Below are 17,947 nucleotides of genomic sequence, written 5' to 3' on the forward strand. Positions count from 1 at the left end.
CGGAGTGCACAGTGGACATGAACGTATGCAGCTGATCAGACAGGATGCTTACGTACGTGTCACCTGTCAGAGTCGTATCTAGACGTATGAGGGGTCCCAAACGACTCCAACTGCACACGCCCCGCACCATTACAGAGCCCCCACCAGCTTCAACTGTCCCCTGCTGACATGCAGGAACCATGGATTCATGTGGTTCTCTCCATACCCGTACACGTCCTTCCGCTCGATACAATTTGAATCGAGACTCATCCGACCAGGCAACATGTTTCCAGTCAACAGTCCAATTTCGGTGTTGACGGACCCATGCGAGGCTTTAGCTTTGTGTCGTGCAGTCATCTCTGATACACGAGTGGGCCTTCGGCTCCGTAATTGTATATCGGTGATGTTTCGTTCAGTGTTTCATATGCTAACACTTGTTGATGGCCCAGCATTTAAATCTGCAGCAATTTGCGGAAGCGTTGCACTTCTGTGACGGTGACGATTCTCTTCAGTCGTCGTTGGTTCCGTTCTTGCAGGATCTTTTTCCGGCCACAGCGATGTTGGAGATTTGACGTTTTACCGGATTCCTGATATTCACGATATACTCGTGAAATGGACGTTCACGAAAATTCCCACTTCATCGCTACCTCGGAGATGCTGTGTCCCATCTCTCGTGCGCCGACTATAGCATCACATTCAAACTCACTTAAATCTTTATAACTCGCCGTTGTAGCAGCAGTAGCAGATATAACAACTCTGCTAGGCATGTGTTGTCTTATACAGGGTGTTACAAAAAGGTACGGCCAAACTTTCAGGAAACATTCCTCACACACAAAGAAAGAAAATATGTTATGTGGACATGTGTCCGGAAATGCTTACTTTCCATGTTAGAGCTCATTTTATTACTTCTCTTCAAATCACATTAATCATGGAATGGAAACACATAGCAACAGAACGTACCAGCGCGACTTCAAACACTTTGTTACAGGAAATGTTCAAAATGATAGCGAGGATACATGCATCCACCCTCCGTCGCATGGCATCCCTGATGCGCTGATGCAGCCGTGGAGAATAGCGTATTGTATCACAGCCGTCCACAATACGAGCACGAAGAGTCTCTACATTTGGTACCGGGGTTGCGTAGACAAGAGCTTTCAAATGCCCCCATAAATGAAAGTCAAGAGGGTTGAGGTCAGGAGAGCGTGGAGGCCATGGAACTGGTCCGCCTCTACCAATCCATCGGTCACCGAATCTGTTGTTCAGAAGCGTACGAACACTTCGACTGAAATGTGCAGGAGCTCCATCGTGCATGAACCACATGTTGTGTCGTACTTGTAAAGGCACATGTTCTAGCAGCACAGGTAAAGTATCCCGTATGAAATCATGATAACGTGCTCCATTGAGCGTAGGTGGAAGAACATGGGGCCCAATCAAGACATCACCAACATTGCCTGCCCAAACGTTCACAGAAAATCTGTGTTGATGACGTGTTGCACAATTGCGTGCGGATTCTCGTCAGCCCACACGTGTTGATTGTGAAAATTTACAATTTGATCACGTTGGAATGAATCCTCATCCGTAAAGAGAACATTTGCACTGAAATGAGGATTGACACATTGTTGGATGAACCATTCGCAGAAGTGTACCCGTGGAGGCCAATCAGCTGCTGATAGTGCCTGCACACGCTGTACATGGTACGGAAACAACTGGTTCTCCCGTAGCACTCTCCATACAGTGACGTGGTCAACGTTACCTTGTATAGCAGCAACTTCTCTGACGCTGACATTAGGCTTATCGTCAACTGCACGAAGAATTGCCTCGTCCATTGCAGGTGTTCTCGTCGTTCTAGGTCTTCCCCAGTCGCGAGTCATAGGCTGGAATGTTCCGTGCTCCCTAAGACGCCGATCAATTGCTTCGAACGTCTTCCTGTCGGGACACCTTCGTTCTGGAAATCTGTCTCGATACAAACGTACCGTGCCACGGCTATTGCCCCGTGCTAATCCATACATCAAATGGGCATCTACCAACTCCGCATTTGTAAACATTGCACTGACTGCAAACCACGTTCGTGATGAACACTAACCTGTTGATGCTACGTACTGATGTGCTTGATGGTAGTACTGTAGAGCAATGAGTCGCATGTCAACACAAGCACCGAAGTCAACATTACCTTCCTTCAATTGGGTCAACTGGCGGTGAATCGAGGAAGTACAGCACATACTGACGAAACTAAAATGAGCTCTAACATGGAAATTAAGCGTTTCCGGACACATGTCCACATAACATCTTTACTTTATTTGTGTGTGAGGAATGTTTCCTGAAAGTTTGGCCGTACCTTTTTGTAACACCCTGTATATGCGTTGCCGACCGTAGCGCCGTATTCTGCCTCTTTGCATATTTGTGTATTTGAATACTTATGCCTATACCTGTTTCTTCGGCGCTTCAATGTATTTGGCAGAACACGACCGTAAACAGCCGCACACATATCGACCCTACCCACACACAACGTACATCACCACTACGTCATTCTGCCGGGGCCAACGCTCTTGAAAGAACGTAAACAGTACGGCGCATTTCTCTGTCTCTTCAAAAAAATGGTTCAAATGGCTCTGAGCACTATGCGACAGCTTCTGAGGTCATCAGTCGCCTAGAACTTAGAACTAATTAAACCTAACTAACCTAAGGACATCACACACATCCATGCCCGAGGCAGGATTCGAACCTGCGACCGTGGAGGTCGCTCGGCTCCAGACTGTAGCGCCTAGAACCGCACGGCCACTCCGGCCGGCCTCTCTGCCTCTTCTCAGCACGATGTAACGATGACTTAAGCCAATCAATCACAAGCCGTCTAGGGGACATCACAACAGCCACGGTAGTCAGTTGGCCCTAACTGAAGACGCTGGACGATTTCGTCGACAACGAAATCTTGAAAGTTTTTATACACGGTTGTTGTCGTGAGAAACTTCAATCTCAAATCTCCGTAAAACTCTCGTGCTTACTAAACAATCCCATGAGGAAACGCAGCGCTTTCCGCTGGATCTTCTCTATTTCTTCAATTAATCCAACACGGTAAGGGTCAGTGATGAGCAGTACTCAAGAATCGGTCGAACAACTGTTTTGAGGGTGCGGCTGGTCCCGGCGGAGGTTCGAGTCCTCCTTCTGGCGTGGGTGTGTGTGTTTGTACTTAGTATAATTTAGGTTAAGTAGTGTGTAAGCTTAGGGACTGATGGCCTTAGCACTTACGTACCATGAGGTTTCACACACATCTGAACTTTTTTTTTCCTTTTTTTTTTTTGTGGGTGACTTCTCTCAATGAATCTTACAATTAGCCACACACCGGCTTTTCCGAAAATTAGTTGTAAGCGTTCGTTCCTCATTAAATCGTTCCAGACATTACTTGACATTTTATGACATGTTTCTAGTGACTTATTGCTAGTTGCGTAATAGAACAGTAAGGTGTATTTCCGCCTGTTTATGTGCACTGGTTCCAATTATGTGAGCTGATGATTAGCTCCTAACCAGTGCAGTGTGAATGATCACTACATGCCACAAGACTGAAAGGAAAGCCATTTCATCTTAAGTGCTGCAGCAATTTTAGGCCAATAGAGATGTGTTTCTGTCACAGATCGTTGCAGATGAACAAATCTGGGTGCATCACTTTGAGCTGGAAACAAAAAGTTAGTCACTGGAATGGCACCACCCGGAATCATCAGAAAAGAAGGCAAAGGACCAATGTTCACAGAGGAAGAAAACACCATGGGATATCCCAGGCAACAATGCCATACGACATTTACATTTATATCAAGTGGATATCATAGCAGCCAATGGGTTTTGTGCAGCGGTAACACCTGTTCCCGTCAGACTGCTGAAGTTAAGCGCTGACGGGCTTGGCTAGCACTTGGATGGGTGACCGTCCTTTCATTCTGCAGGTATTTCTCCATATCGCTACACTCTGGCGTTACGACTTGACTTTGCAACAACACCATCGTCCGCAAAAGCATCGCGCAACTTCCTACGATATCCCAAAAAATCTAAACTCCGTCCGACAGGTCTCGGAAGACCCTAGCGGTACCGACCGACCGCTGTGTAATCCTCAGACCGTAGGCGTCACTGGATGTGGATATGGAGCGGCATGTGGTCAGCACATCGCTCTCCCGGCCGATTGTCAATTTTCGTGACGGGTGCCGCTACTTCTCAATCAAGTAGCTCTTCAATCTGCCTCACAAGGGCTGAGTGCACCCCGCTTGGCAACAGTGTTCGGGAGACCGGACGGTCACCCATCCAAGTGCTAGCCAAGCCCGACAGCGCTTAACTTCAGCAGTCTGACGGGAACTAGTGATACCACTGCACAAAGTCCATTGGCTGCTATGATATCCACCTGATATCAATGTAAATGTCGTATGCTATTGTTGCCTGGGATATCCCACGGGGCCGATTCGGGTACCGGTTGGAAAGGGTTGGTCCTTTGCTTGCTTTTGTGATGATTCCGGGTAGTGCCATTCCAGTGACTAACTTTTTGTTTCCAGCTCAAAGTGATGCACCCAGGTTTGTTCATCTGTAACGATCTGTAACAGAAACACATCTCCATTGGCCTAAAATTGCTGCGGCACTTCAGATGAAATGGCTTTCCTTTCAATCTTGTGGCATGTAGTGATCATTCGCGGAACACGTTCTGAGCCCATCTTAAATACTGAGGGGGCTCAGCCATTGCACACACACATCAATGCTCACCGAGAGCTACAGTACCAATTGTCGAGCAGTGACGCACCGGCCCGCGACAATAATGGCATCTGGGCGATTCAAAATATTGGGAACGGTGGCTGTGATAGGATGTCCCGAACGCGGCAGATCATGAAGCTCAGTTTCTGCGCCTCCTGACACTTCTACCTCTCTTGACTCACCGCCCAACGGTGCTCCTATCACCTGCCTCATTACCATACACTGCACACAAATGTATTCACCACTGTCTCTTTTTCCGCGTCCAACAATTCGATTACGGCACGTTGTTGATTACGATTGTCTTGAGTAGACGCCATTCTCATGGATCACTAACACCCAAACTTCCACATGTCAGACTCTCAGATCGGCACCAAACGTTGTATGTCGATAGAGTATCAACCAAGACACCGATTTAGTTCGTGCTGTGTGCTGTCGTCCAGCAGAACCATAGACCATCACTGTGAGTACGTCAGCGTATAGCTTCGGTGGAGAAGTCGGTAGAGCATTAGATCGCCGTACCAAGGGTCATAGGTTCATACCCCATGATGACAATTTTTTTATTACTGTATTATGCTTGAAAGTGTTATATGGGACTATTAATACTTCCGCACGTGTTACACAGTTGCTTTTTTATTCTGCTGTTCCGATTGTTCAAGTTTATTCTGTGAAACTACAAACGTACTGTTCTGTCGCTCATGTCCGACAGAACACCACACCCAAGTATACAGATGTACTCTATAGGTTTCGTACTTTCAACTAACGAAGCCTAAGCGGGCTACCAAAAGAACATTGCTACAAACTCCGACAAGTCATTTTACATGTCAGGAAAACATTCTCCCATATAACAGTTTCACGCGCAAACAGTTAAAACAAATTATCGTGTGTGTGATTTGAACGCTGGACATTTCGCACGACGGCCTCAGGCTCTACCAACTTCCCCACGAGAGACCTACAAAGCTATTATTCACGGATGCGTCCTACGCACAACGTTTGGTACCGATCTGAGTGTCTGACATCTGCAGGTTTAGGTGTAAGGCTCTGCCTTGTGTCGGAATTGTTCGAATTTTCGCATACGCGTAGAAGAAACATCAAATTTGAAGCACCTGAAGAGACTTTCTTATATATATTAACGATTGTAAAAAAAATTTGGGCATTATTTATTGGACAACCTCCTATGTACATGACTGTTGTTCATGATTACTGGACGAAAGAGTTGCCGACTTCGTGGCCATGTGGGTAAGCATCACACTACGCATCCAAACGTCTCGATTTCGTTGTACGGAAAAACCTTTGGAAATTTCTTAGAGGTAATGGGATTTTCACTTAAAGTAATGATTTAGATACATATTAAAAGTTGAGTTATGTCCTGATAGGCGTTGCGCGAGTAAGTTGAGGTTTTCTTTTAATTTACGAAGTATTCAATCTATTGTTCAAAGGAAGGAAACGCGCTACATCTTCCACACAACCATGCCAAACAAAGTTTTGTCATGTTCCGAACAGAGGTTGAACCGATTAATGTCTGCCTTTAATTTTTAGTGAAGTGAGCATCTGATTCAGTTTCCCCTCTGTCATCGGGTACTTGGTTCGATGAATAGTTCGTAGGTGTAGAGATGTGAATGTTCTGCTCAGACATATACAGAATTAAAACTGATGGGAAAACAGATTTTCATTTCACATTGAGTGGAGATTTAGGAAGTGTGTGTGTGTCTGTGCATCCTACGACATAAAATGAATACTAATTTGCTCGCCAGAGAATGTTCAGTTGCATCTACTCCAAGCATCATAGTTCTTCGCAAATGTTGCCTGTGTGCTTATTCAAATCGAACACTCCAGTTCCTAATTATGTTCTTCTTACATTCAGAGAACCGATTTCGATTCAATTATTGGCTTAGTTTCAAGCTTTTATGCGGAGAACAATGGGGTAACGTAATATAATTTGTTCGGCCCTTTTCAAATTCTGACTGCAGCTGACGACGATTAGTGTTATCTGAATATGAAAATTTTATTAAGTAGCCGTGCTTTCCTCGGCGTAAACAATATATCTGAGGATGGTTTTTAACTGAGTATGAACCTATTCTATGAATAAAACGCACCGTAATAGGCAACTGAAGAGTTTGTTGTCGATAAACAAAGTGAAATCGACGCTTTTAATTTACAAGTATTACAGCAGTCATCTAACACAATCAATAGTAAGTGTATGGATCTTCTACACAAAGCTTTATAAGCACGTAATTTGCTCCAAAATGTTATCCATTGTTCAAGAACATATATTTTCAATAGCTGTACAGCAATATAAAAAGTTCATCTACAAACAAACTACACCTACCGAAAAACACCGTCATTATATTAGATACATTACTTATGTACCTTGAGAGCTACAAATAAGAAATTATGGCATGCTAATTAAATCTAATATATCAGTTCCTGTGTATGCACATTATACGTATTATTTCCTTTGACATGATTCATATCAAGAAGCATCTCCATTGTACGGGTTATGAACTATCAATGAATCCCGAAAGCGAGCACACGATTTGAAATTTATGGCGTTAAACGGCAGTACGTAACTGATACCCAACGAGTTAGATTCCTTTTTTTAGTTCTCCTTCATTTTCTCTAGGTAATTTAAAATTTTGATAAACTTATGCAAAATATAAGTTTCTTCTTGTTCACGACATATCCGTACCTGACTCGGCGATATGTTGTTAACGTTTCTGCTGATCTTGCGCTGCGCAAGTGGTATATTGATACAGAGAATCATTCGCAATTTTGCACTAGTTTTCACATTTGAGCTATGCCATGAATTGTAATCACTTTGTGTAGTTCCTGTCGTTCAATAGTGGCTAACTTTGATGTTTTTAGAACAGTTTACTAAGATATTTTGCAGTGAATAGATTACGTGCTCCTGATTTCTTCGCAAGACACTTTTTGTTCCTTATTGAAGCATCCTCAGTGGCGATTTTGTGTAACCCTTTGTTTATATTTGTTGCAGGTACTGCAGTGCGCTCCTTCTGTTGGGAAAGTGTGTGTGTGTGTGTGTGTTTGGGGGGGGGGGGGGGGGGGGGCGGGGGGATTGACCCTAAGTGTGTGCTGTGCAGGATGTGGTATGTCTCCTAGTAACGGGATACGGGTAAACAGTGACGACCTTTATTTTATTGTATCTTCTTAGGAGATAAATCTTATTTTTAGGGCACGACTGTCCTAAAGCTGTGCAGCTCCATACCTGTTTAATAGAGACACTGGCTGGTAACGCTTACATCTGTGCTCTGACCGAACTGTATTTAGCTGTCCTGTACAGCCGAGGATGTCCTTTTATGCACGTTTCACAATTTCCACTTCACAATTTCACTACTGTTTCTGTCACGCTTTCATACACGACAGTTTTCGTACATCTTCAAATAACGAAATTTACTAAAGAAAAACACAGCCATTTTTAATTAATTATCCTTTTTGTAATTTCAGTTCCAGTCTCCTATAAAGATTTTCATTGCTCTATTTCAGTTTATAGCTCATTTCCCAGTTGTCTTATTGGTATTTTCAAATTGCAATGATCATTTTCCAAGTATTTTAGGTTATAAAAGTCCAGATCCTGCAGTTATAAATTATTTAATTTTTATAAACTAAATGGATGCGTAAACTGAATGAATGCTCACAATACAGAAAAGTACAGCAAATTTGATCGCGAAATCGGTCGCTTCATTACAGCACAGCACATCTGTATTTCAACTATTACACAGACTAAAAAGTGCCTAACAGGAGAATCAGGAACATATGTAGCTGACAACGTATCGTAAATGTAAACGTAAGCACCACAAAGACACATATCATGAAACAACAGGTGACATTAGTCCTAAGTGCCACGTAGTAAAAAATATTGATGGAGTCTAACATGAACTGAAGCCCTTGCTTATGTGGTTGAACAGGAAAAAAGCAATGTAGTGCCCTCTATCGAGGTGCCAGTGAATCGTTAAATAATAGGAAAGCTATATAATTTAAAAAATTCGTTCTGCACACCCAGAGACGGCGCTAATGAACTTTTAATGTATGATTTTAGTTTATGCCCAAAGAGGCACACTATTTTGATTGTACTATTTTCATTCCTTCACTTTACTTATTTGTTCATTTATACAACACTGGTTAGCTTCATACCTTTCGACATTGTAATGTTGCTTTACTCCACACATTTATACTGTAAGTCCAGAGATAGCGCTAATGTAATTTCACGAGTTCTACGATTGTAGTCTATGCCCAGAGAGGGCGCTCCACGTTTTACTGTACTATTTGCAGTCCTTCAAATTTTAATTATTTTGGTACATTATGTTAACACTGTACTTTCCGTGTCGTATGGAGTTCTAAATGAATCCTCTTCCACCAGTTTGTAATGCAAAAATACATGACTTACTGTTCTACACATACTGCCGTTTGCTGTACTTATGGCTCCACACATGTGATTTGCTTTCCGTGGTTTAACCATTATTTGCAGTTTAATTGAAAAATTAAAATTACATAGCTTTACTATTACTTAACAGCTCACCAGTACTCCAATACAGGGAACCACAAGGCTATGACGTCACATTTTTTTCCTGTTCAACCATGTAAGCAATGGCTTTAGTTCATGATTGACTGCTGTACGCACTACACCGCCAATATGTTTGACTACGTGCCATTTTGCACTAATGTCACCTGTTGTTATACTGTTTGCAACTATGTGGTGTTTATGTTTGCACTTGTTGTCAACCATCTTATATTTGTTCCTGATTCTCCTGTGTTGTCATTTTTAGCACTGAAGATGTCTGTAACCGCTGAAATCTAGATCTATGTAATAAAGCGTCGATCATTTTCTATATTCAATGTTCGCTGCGGGCAACAAGATCATATTGATTCCAGTCTGATTAAAGGAAATCTCAATAGGGGCATCTGCTCCCACAGACCCTCCCCCCCCCCCTCGACCACCCCCCCCCCACCCCCCACCCGTCCCCGATGTTAACAAATATTAGTATGAGATCACTGTTGACTCTAGGTACAGGATAACGTGCTGCGTCGTGCCCCTCTGGAAAATTTCGATCTAGTCACAAATCTGTTGAGGTATTATACGGATGTACTTTCCTTAGATTTTCTAAAGTACTGCAGACGCTGATTTCCTTGTAATAGGCTTCTTGGAACAGGACTGTGTGACAGTAAACATTTCGTTGAGGTTTCCGTGACAGTGTGCGCACGATTTTCGAGGATGATTTTTTAGTGGGAGATTTAAACGCACGGTTGAGCAAGTAACTCAGAGCTTTCCCGTCAGCTGGCTGTACGGGATGGGATGCCCACGCGCGCGCGACACGCCCTGCTTGGCGTTAAAAAGAAACGAACACGAAGACACCGCCAGCACGCTACATCTGCATAATAACAGCCCCTCTGGCATACCGGGCTCCGTCCTTCACTTAATGAATCGTGTCAAGGGAACAACGGCAGACCTCTATAGTCGAAGCCGACAACGCAGCGCCCATCCAGTCTGTGCACGTGCGCTTAAAGAACATGTGCAACTACAAAAGCAAGCCGAGAACACATATATTAACAGTATAAACGCAGACTTCTGCAGCCATTGTCACAGTCAATAAAATTTTTCACGATTTGTGATCGCATTGTCAATATGTAAAACTAACGACGTTTCGATCATTATTGCAAATGACCTTCTTCAGGGTGTTTTTGTTTATTCCACAAACATTCTGAAGAAGGTCACTTGCAACAGTGACCGAAACGTCGGTAGTTTTAGACATTGGCAATGCGGTCACAAACGCAGAAAAATTTTACTGACGTTTACAATAGTTTTGTTGAGTAAGGAGGAAAAGGTAGATTACGGAAAATTACAGAACAAAGGAGCACAAAGGTAAAGGGTAAATAACAACAATGATACATATGAAATATTTTCGGTATTGGTGGTTCTCCACAGCTGTATTGTAGGAGTTTCACATAGTAAAGTATTGCCAAGCAAATCCCTTGTCATAGCAGTTTCGATCTAGAATATCATCACCCGACCTCAAAAACCACCTTAGCACATGTATTTTCCACCATGACTGCGAAAATCAACATTCTGTCGCACGTTTAAAACATCTAACATCAAATGTGCTCCTAAATTTCTGTCCATAAAGTTCAGATACGAAACGAATGACAGGTTGAACGTATGTGTCACTAAACAGCTTAGTATAAGAAACCAAAACCTAAGCAAACTTTTCGCCATAGACGTCAGACACAGAAGACCTGCACATCTTACTCGGGAATTGTTTTAGCAGGTACTCGTTGTCTTCTCGAATAATTTAGTAATGTCCATCACACACATTCGATTTGAAATTTTGTTCATGTCTGACATTTCGTAGACAAAAATTAGGAAGCAGAGTTTGACGTTACATCTTTCGAACTTCATACCGAATGGTCATTTCGACATCATGGTACTCCAGATTTCGATGTCCATTTCTCCGCTTGCCTGAGTGAGGTCTCTGTGGCTCCCTTTGACAAACAATAGAAATTCTCTGGTCGCGCTCTATTAGCTACCGCGTAAGAAAGAAAAGAGTAACGTGAACAGAGGCAGGCAACGGTGGCAAAAGGACCCATTGTAGCGTCCGCGGAGAGCAGCTTACAGCGGTTAAAAATCACGGAGACTCTGCTGGGCCAGCTGATGCAAATTGAGCATCGAGTTCTGGGCGGCGTCCATGTTGATGACGTAGCGTGTCCAAGGCCAGCTCGCCGTTACTCTGACTCCCACTTTCCCTTTCGCCAGACCTTACTTGGGTGCAGTTCCTGTCCGCTGTCATACTAGACGCTGGCTCGGATCTTGCATGCTATTGATAACAACATAACCTACTGTACAACAAATTGAATAATTTTATATGTAGCAGCCTCTCCGACTTGATAACTGCGGAGTCAATTACGGCAGTAAATGCTCTAAGATGAGGTTAAAATTGAATTGCTGACAAGAAACAGGTTTGTGGTCCCACGCTACTGGACCAGCAATCACTTTTACAATGTATCCAGTACTTCGAATTAATATTAGAAACGTGTTTAATAAAAATAGAAACTGTTTGATGAGAGACTTAAGCACACTGCTACAATAATATAAGTCTTTGCAGTGCAACAATTTATCCACTTTCTGTTGAATGTTGTTCGATTCGCAAGTACACAACGCATGAGTAATCACTGTTTCTGCATACGTGACCAGAAGCTATTATTCAAGATGACTAATACACGGATATACTCAGCAGGAGAGGAAACGACAGTACAAAATGCATAGTAACGCACACGTTAACCAACAGAGATAATGGCAACAAACACTTTTTTATCAAAATGGTATACCATCCTCAAACACTGATAACAAGGCGTGGGATGTAAACTTACAACGAGCGGCCGTTGGGATGCAGCAGTTGTCCACACGCAATCACACACCTTCCTCTTGAGATGCTTCTGCGCAACTGAAGAGCAGAACGACAGCAGGTCGCGACTCAGGCTTGCCAACCTCGCAACATGAGCGCGCAACCTCGCCCCAGCGTGCAGATCAGCAGCCGTGTTCAGACTGCGCCAACACACTGGCTGCGAAGTCGTACTGCTAAAATTTTTGCGTGATATCGTATGTCCACAGTTGTCTGAACTGGTCTCGCACGCAACACACCCGGCTCTCGGGTGGGGGTGGAGGGTGGGGGGGGGGGGGGCAAACCGGGGTATCTGCCCCGCGCTGCCATTTCTAGGGGCACCAAATTCATATTCTTGAAGAGAAAAACCTTGTTTCACAAAGCGCCTAGTAACCTTCTCACGTTGCTCTATCGATTATTCATATGATTTTGACACGCATCCCAGTTGGTTTTTCAAATTTTTGAACACATTCTAAGTTGATTTCTGAACGAATCACAAGTTGATTTTTGGATGCGGGTATAGTGTACGTGATGTCTCTTCCAGGGGAATCTCCGTCGCATCTACAAATAAAAAAAACTTTTACGCAGAGAAAAAGGGTCGGGGCTATGAGCTGAGCCAAATAAACCCGAATAGGTGAATGCCAACCGCTGTTGGTTTCTGTGGTTGATTGGGTGTTCGAATGATAAGCGTTGTTATAATTACTGGCGAAATCCATAGATTCATACTACTGGAGTGGAAATAAACGACAACAGGAATAACATGTAAGATGGTTCGAATGGCTCTGAGCACTATGGGACGTAACTTCTGAGGTCATCAGTCCCCTAGAACTTATAACTACTTAAACCTAACTAACCTAAGGACATCAAACACATCCATGCCCGAGGCAGGATTCGAACCTGCGACCGCAGCGGTAGCGCGGTTCTAGACTGTAGCGCCTAGAACCGCTCGGCCACCACGGCCGGCAACATGTAAGAAAGCTTACACATTATCTTCTTGGTGTATGCAAGAAAATGAAATTTTGACAGAAATTTTTTGCCAGAGCGCTACATTACTAAGGGCCAGTAGTACAGTTCCCTGTTAGCAGCAACGAAGTTCTGTTCTCGGAATAGCGCAGAAACCGCGTTTTACGAACACGTAAAAATGACCAACCGGAGAATAACCGCGGAATAGCTAAACTAGTGACTGGCAGGGTAAGTGAAGTTAACCGGAGAATAAATTTTGAAAATGGCAGGGATAGTTACAGAATTAGCGATAAAAAGATTGTTAGAACGAGGAAGGAGAAGAAGCGTCAACATTATATGGAAGAAAATGACGATTCCAAATTTATATAAAAATTTCGTACTGCTACTTTTCGATCCCATGCTTGAGAAACTGGAGCACATAAATTAAATTATTTCCTAGCATAAAACTTTTTGCTTGTAGTAGGCCTAATAGGCATTTGATATTGGTACTTCGGGAATTATATTCAGTCGTGTTATTTGTTTAAATGAGGTAGATGAAATTGGCCATTTGTGGCAAAACAATCTCGCTTATTTGGCGTATGTTACAATTGCTGCAGTATTAGAAAGGCCTATCTCGTTTTATCTAGCAGACAGTGTCAAAATAGAATTAATCAAATCGAGAAACCTCACCAGTCTTCGATACCATTCGTATTAACAGCTTTTTCAGTATCAGACAACAACATTTTAATTTTTTATGTAGCAAAACGTTTGACGAACTTTGCTGAGGTAATAGATTCTTTCGCAGAAAAGAAAGCTGTAGCAAGATTAGAGAGAAAAAAATTCTGGGACCTAAGGATTGAAGAGATGTGCACTGTCTTTCTTGTCTGTTATCGTTACTGGTTTTATGTTTCCTATATTTAATTTTATGTCACACAAAAGAGAAAGTTATTAGCTACTAGGCAACAAAGAGTACAAATTTCTGAAGAGTTCTTATTCTCCAGGTCACAAATAATCCCGCCCAGAATCCAGAATGAACTGAACAAATCTTTAACTTCCACTGCCCTCAATATAGGCTTCCATTAAAAGATATACACGTTTGAATTCCACAGAGCAAAATACAGTGACGTGCGATAGAAGAATGCTGTGTGAAGAGGCACTTCGACACACTTAAGACCGAATAACATGTCTTACATTTCCTCGAACGGATATATGTTTTATACATCAAACTCTTCAGAAATACATTCGCTACAAAATGAACATATATTTGAAAAATCGTTTTCTTTTTAGTTTTATGTCGTCCTATCTCAGATGCTCAATGGGGTGGAAAGGGGAGGGGGCGGGGGCACCCCTGTTCGGAAATATCTTAGATCCGGGGATGCTCGCATGTTGTCCTCTTATATGTCATACGGTCGCATGTGTAACAGATGCCACGAAGACCAGTAACTTCTCAACAATGCCACATCTACACACATATTCCGGCGAGCCACATGCCGGTGTGTGGCGACGGTATTTTTGATATCAATATCATTTACCCTCTATCTGGTTTCAACTACGAATGATGCGAATGATTGTCGGCAAAAGAAAATCCTAGTACGGGCTCTTAATTGCCATCTTCCCGTCGTGATCATTTCGAGAGATGAATTTAGGAGCAAATAATATGCTGTCCGACTCTTGTTGGAGCATACACTCACGGAATCTTAGCTGTGAACTTGTTCTTAATCCACCGCGGCTCTCTCGTAGTGTGGGCCACTGGAATTTGCTGAGCACCTCTGTTACGCTCTCTCTCAGACTGACTAAAAAGAAAAAAGAAAAAAAAAACATCTTCGACGCACGCGGGTCTTGTTTGGAGCTTTTATTAATCAAGCCTGGCCTCCGACTGACGAGCAATGATAAAAATCGATCGAAGGAGTGTTTTGCGAGCCATTTTTCCAAAGACTGAAGTCTTGCTTTAAATGTTCAAAAACGTAAAACTGTACAATTTACGAAACGATAAAAATGTGCTATCAGGACTGCAGTTTGTTGTCGACTTACGTTTGTAACCGGTCAACTCAAACAGATACCAGGTGGCTATAATTCATTTGCAACTAGTCACAGAGGTCGAGTGTGGGCTGTAATTATCGAATGACCGCGAAACTTGATAGATATTCTAATGCGTTGATGGAGAACCGATATACGCTGCAAAAGAAATTAGTTCCAGTTTTGGCCACGAGGTGCAAATCTGGCGGAGTGAAGGCAAGAGAGGCGTATTCAAATGTTTCCATATGTATTTGTTTACACTACTGGCCATTAAAATTGCTACACCACGAAGATGACGTGCTACAGACGCGAAATTTAACCGACAGGAAGAAGATGCTGTGATATGCAAATGATTAGCTTTTCAGAGCATTCACACAAGTTTGGCGCCGGTGGCGACACCTACAACGTGCTGACATGAGGAAAGTTTTCAACCGATTTCTCATACACAAACAGCAGTTGATTGGCGTTGCCTGGTGAAACGTTGTTGTGATGCCTCGTATAAGGAGGAGAAATGAGTAACATCACGTTTCCGACTTTGATAAAGGTCGGATTGTAGCCTATCGCGATTGCGGTTTAGCGAGATTGCTGCTCGTGTTGGTCGAGATCCAATGACTGTTAGCAGAATATGGAATCGGTGGGTTCAGGAGGGTAATACGGAACGCCGTGCTGGATCCCAACGGCCTCGTATCACTAGCAGTCGACATGACAGGCATCTTATCTGCATGGCTGTAACGGATCGTGCAGCCACGTCTCGATCCCTCATTCAAAAGATGGGGACGTTTGCAAGACAACAAAATGTTCGACTGCTGCTCTGGCCAGCACATTCTCCAGATCTCTCACCAACTGAAAACGTCTGGTCAATGGTGGCCGAGCAACTGGCTCGTCACAATACGCCAGTCACTACTCTTGATGAACTGTTGTATCGTGTTGAAGCTGTATGGGCAGCTGCACCTGTACACGCCATCCAAGCTCTATTTGACTCAATCCCCAGGGGTATGAAGGCCGTTATTACGGACAGAGGTGGTTGTTCTGGGTACTGATTTCTCAGGATCTATGCACCCAAACTGCGTTAAAATGTAATCACATGTCAGTTCTAGTATAATACTTTTGTCCAATGAATACCTGTTTATCATCTGCATTTCTTCTTGGTGTAGCAATTTTAATGGCCAGTAGTGTATTTATTTATTGATCCTGTGAGTCAAGGACTGTACAGTGTACAAAAGATATTGGACCATTCATTTATTACAATACACATTCCTTGACTTTTTTCAGACATCATTTGAACAAAAGATAAACTCATACAATATTTTCTTACTCTACGCATTTCATAAAAACAGTCTAACTCGGTGAGGCAGTTTTGTTTTTTTAGGTATTCCCTTACCGTACAGAAGCAGTGTTCGACCAAGTAATCCTTCACAATTGATTTGAACTTGTTTAAGTCCATTATTATTTTTGTGGATTTGAGTAGTGCACAGTACGATTTGTTACCAAGGTGGAGGAAGCCTTCCTGTAATAGCACTGTGTTTGTATGTTGTACATGTACATCATTTATTTGTTTTGTGTGATAGCTATGTACAGATTCATGACGGGTGATACTTGGACTGCCGCTGTTCAGATTTTCTTTAACCTCAATTAAATTTTCAAGTATAGAAAGTGGTAGTATTTTATTTCTGCTAAATAGTGTCTTGCATGATGATCTTTGGTCTAACCCTTCCATTAATCTAATAATCTTTTCCTACAATGTAAATGATTTCTGACTAGCTGAACAATTTCCCTATAACACTACACCATATTTCAATATTGAATGTACATATATACACATATATCATGTGACATACAGTTTCTTATTACTCTCATTACAAAACATATTTTGCTCAGTTTTTTGTTCACATAGTCCATGTGTGTATCCCATTTCATGTTTTGTTGAATCTATATACCGAGAAATTTTGTACTCTCTCTTTTTTCAATTTTTTGTCCACCTATTTCTATAGGAGGATTAGCTGGTGTCCTGTTCTGGGTGGTGAAAATAACCAATGCAACAGATTTTTCCAGATTTGTAAAGAAACTGTCTGTATCAAAGTACTGTACTATCTTCTCTCTTCAAGGTTTTCTTCGCTACTTTCTGTAATTAAGATGTGTTAGGAACGAGACGTGGGCAGAAGAGGTCAAACAAGCGAGAAAGGCATAATCATTAACCACCGGTTAGACAATTTGTTCAATATGTGCACCAGAGACGTCGGCGAGACGCTGTAACCGTAGAACGATGTGATCAACAGTTGTTCGCAGCAGTTTCAGTGGACTCTGAGCAACGTTTTCATGTACAATAGCCTTAACATCAGGTAGAAACCGAATACGTCCCTCGTAAACGGGCTCTTTTAGATATCCCGAGATCTTGCAGGCCATTCATCTGGAAAACCTCGGAGATAACACGTTCGTGGAAGGTTACATTAAACAGATCTTACATTGGGCGAGCGGCGTTAGGTGCTGCCCCATTTTGCCCGAAAGCAGTGGTTTCCATACAGTTGCGCTATGGCGAAGCAGGAATCACATACTGTACACAGAGAAATGTAATGTATTGCGAATACATAGAAAGAAGGATCCTTTATTGTATGATTATATGATAACGGAACAAACAATGGTAGCAGTTACTTCCGTAAAATATCTGGGAGTATGCGTACGGAACAATTTGAAGTGGAATGATCATATAAAATTATTTGTTGGTAAGGCGCGTGCCAGGTTGAGATTCATTGGGAGAGTCCTTAGAAAATGTAGTCCATCAACAAAGGAGGTGGCTTACAAAGCACTCGTTCGACCAATACTTGATTATTGCTCATCAGTGTGGGATCCGCACCATGTCAGGTTGACAGAGGAGATAGAGAAGATCCAAAGAAGAGGGGCGCGTT

At 42.6% G+C, this 17,947-nt stretch overlaps 1 protein-coding gene across 2 annotated transcripts in view; it reads right to left on the reverse strand.

Annotated features, from left to right (window-relative positions):
• The window catches only part of LOC126253352 (uncharacterized), a 188,952-nt gene extending 176,771 nt beyond the window's left edge, over positions 1-12,181 (reverse strand). The window contains exon 1 of one of the 2 annotated variants that reach the window (XM_049954623.1): positions 12,076-12,181. The gene's annotated coding sequence lies outside the window, so the exon portion shown is untranslated. The remainder of the gene's footprint in view (positions 1-12,075) is intronic. The other variant, XM_049954624.1, reaches the window with a different exon arrangement.
• Between the last annotated feature and the right edge of the window lie 5,766 nt (positions 12,182-17,947).

The sequence above is a fragment of the Schistocerca nitens genome, chromosome 4 (genome assembly GCF_023898315.1).
Source record: "Schistocerca nitens isolate TAMUIC-IGC-003100 chromosome 4, iqSchNite1.1, whole genome shotgun sequence".
In the NCBI taxonomy this organism is placed as follows: Eukaryota; Metazoa; Arthropoda; class Insecta; order Orthoptera; family Acrididae; genus Schistocerca; species Schistocerca nitens.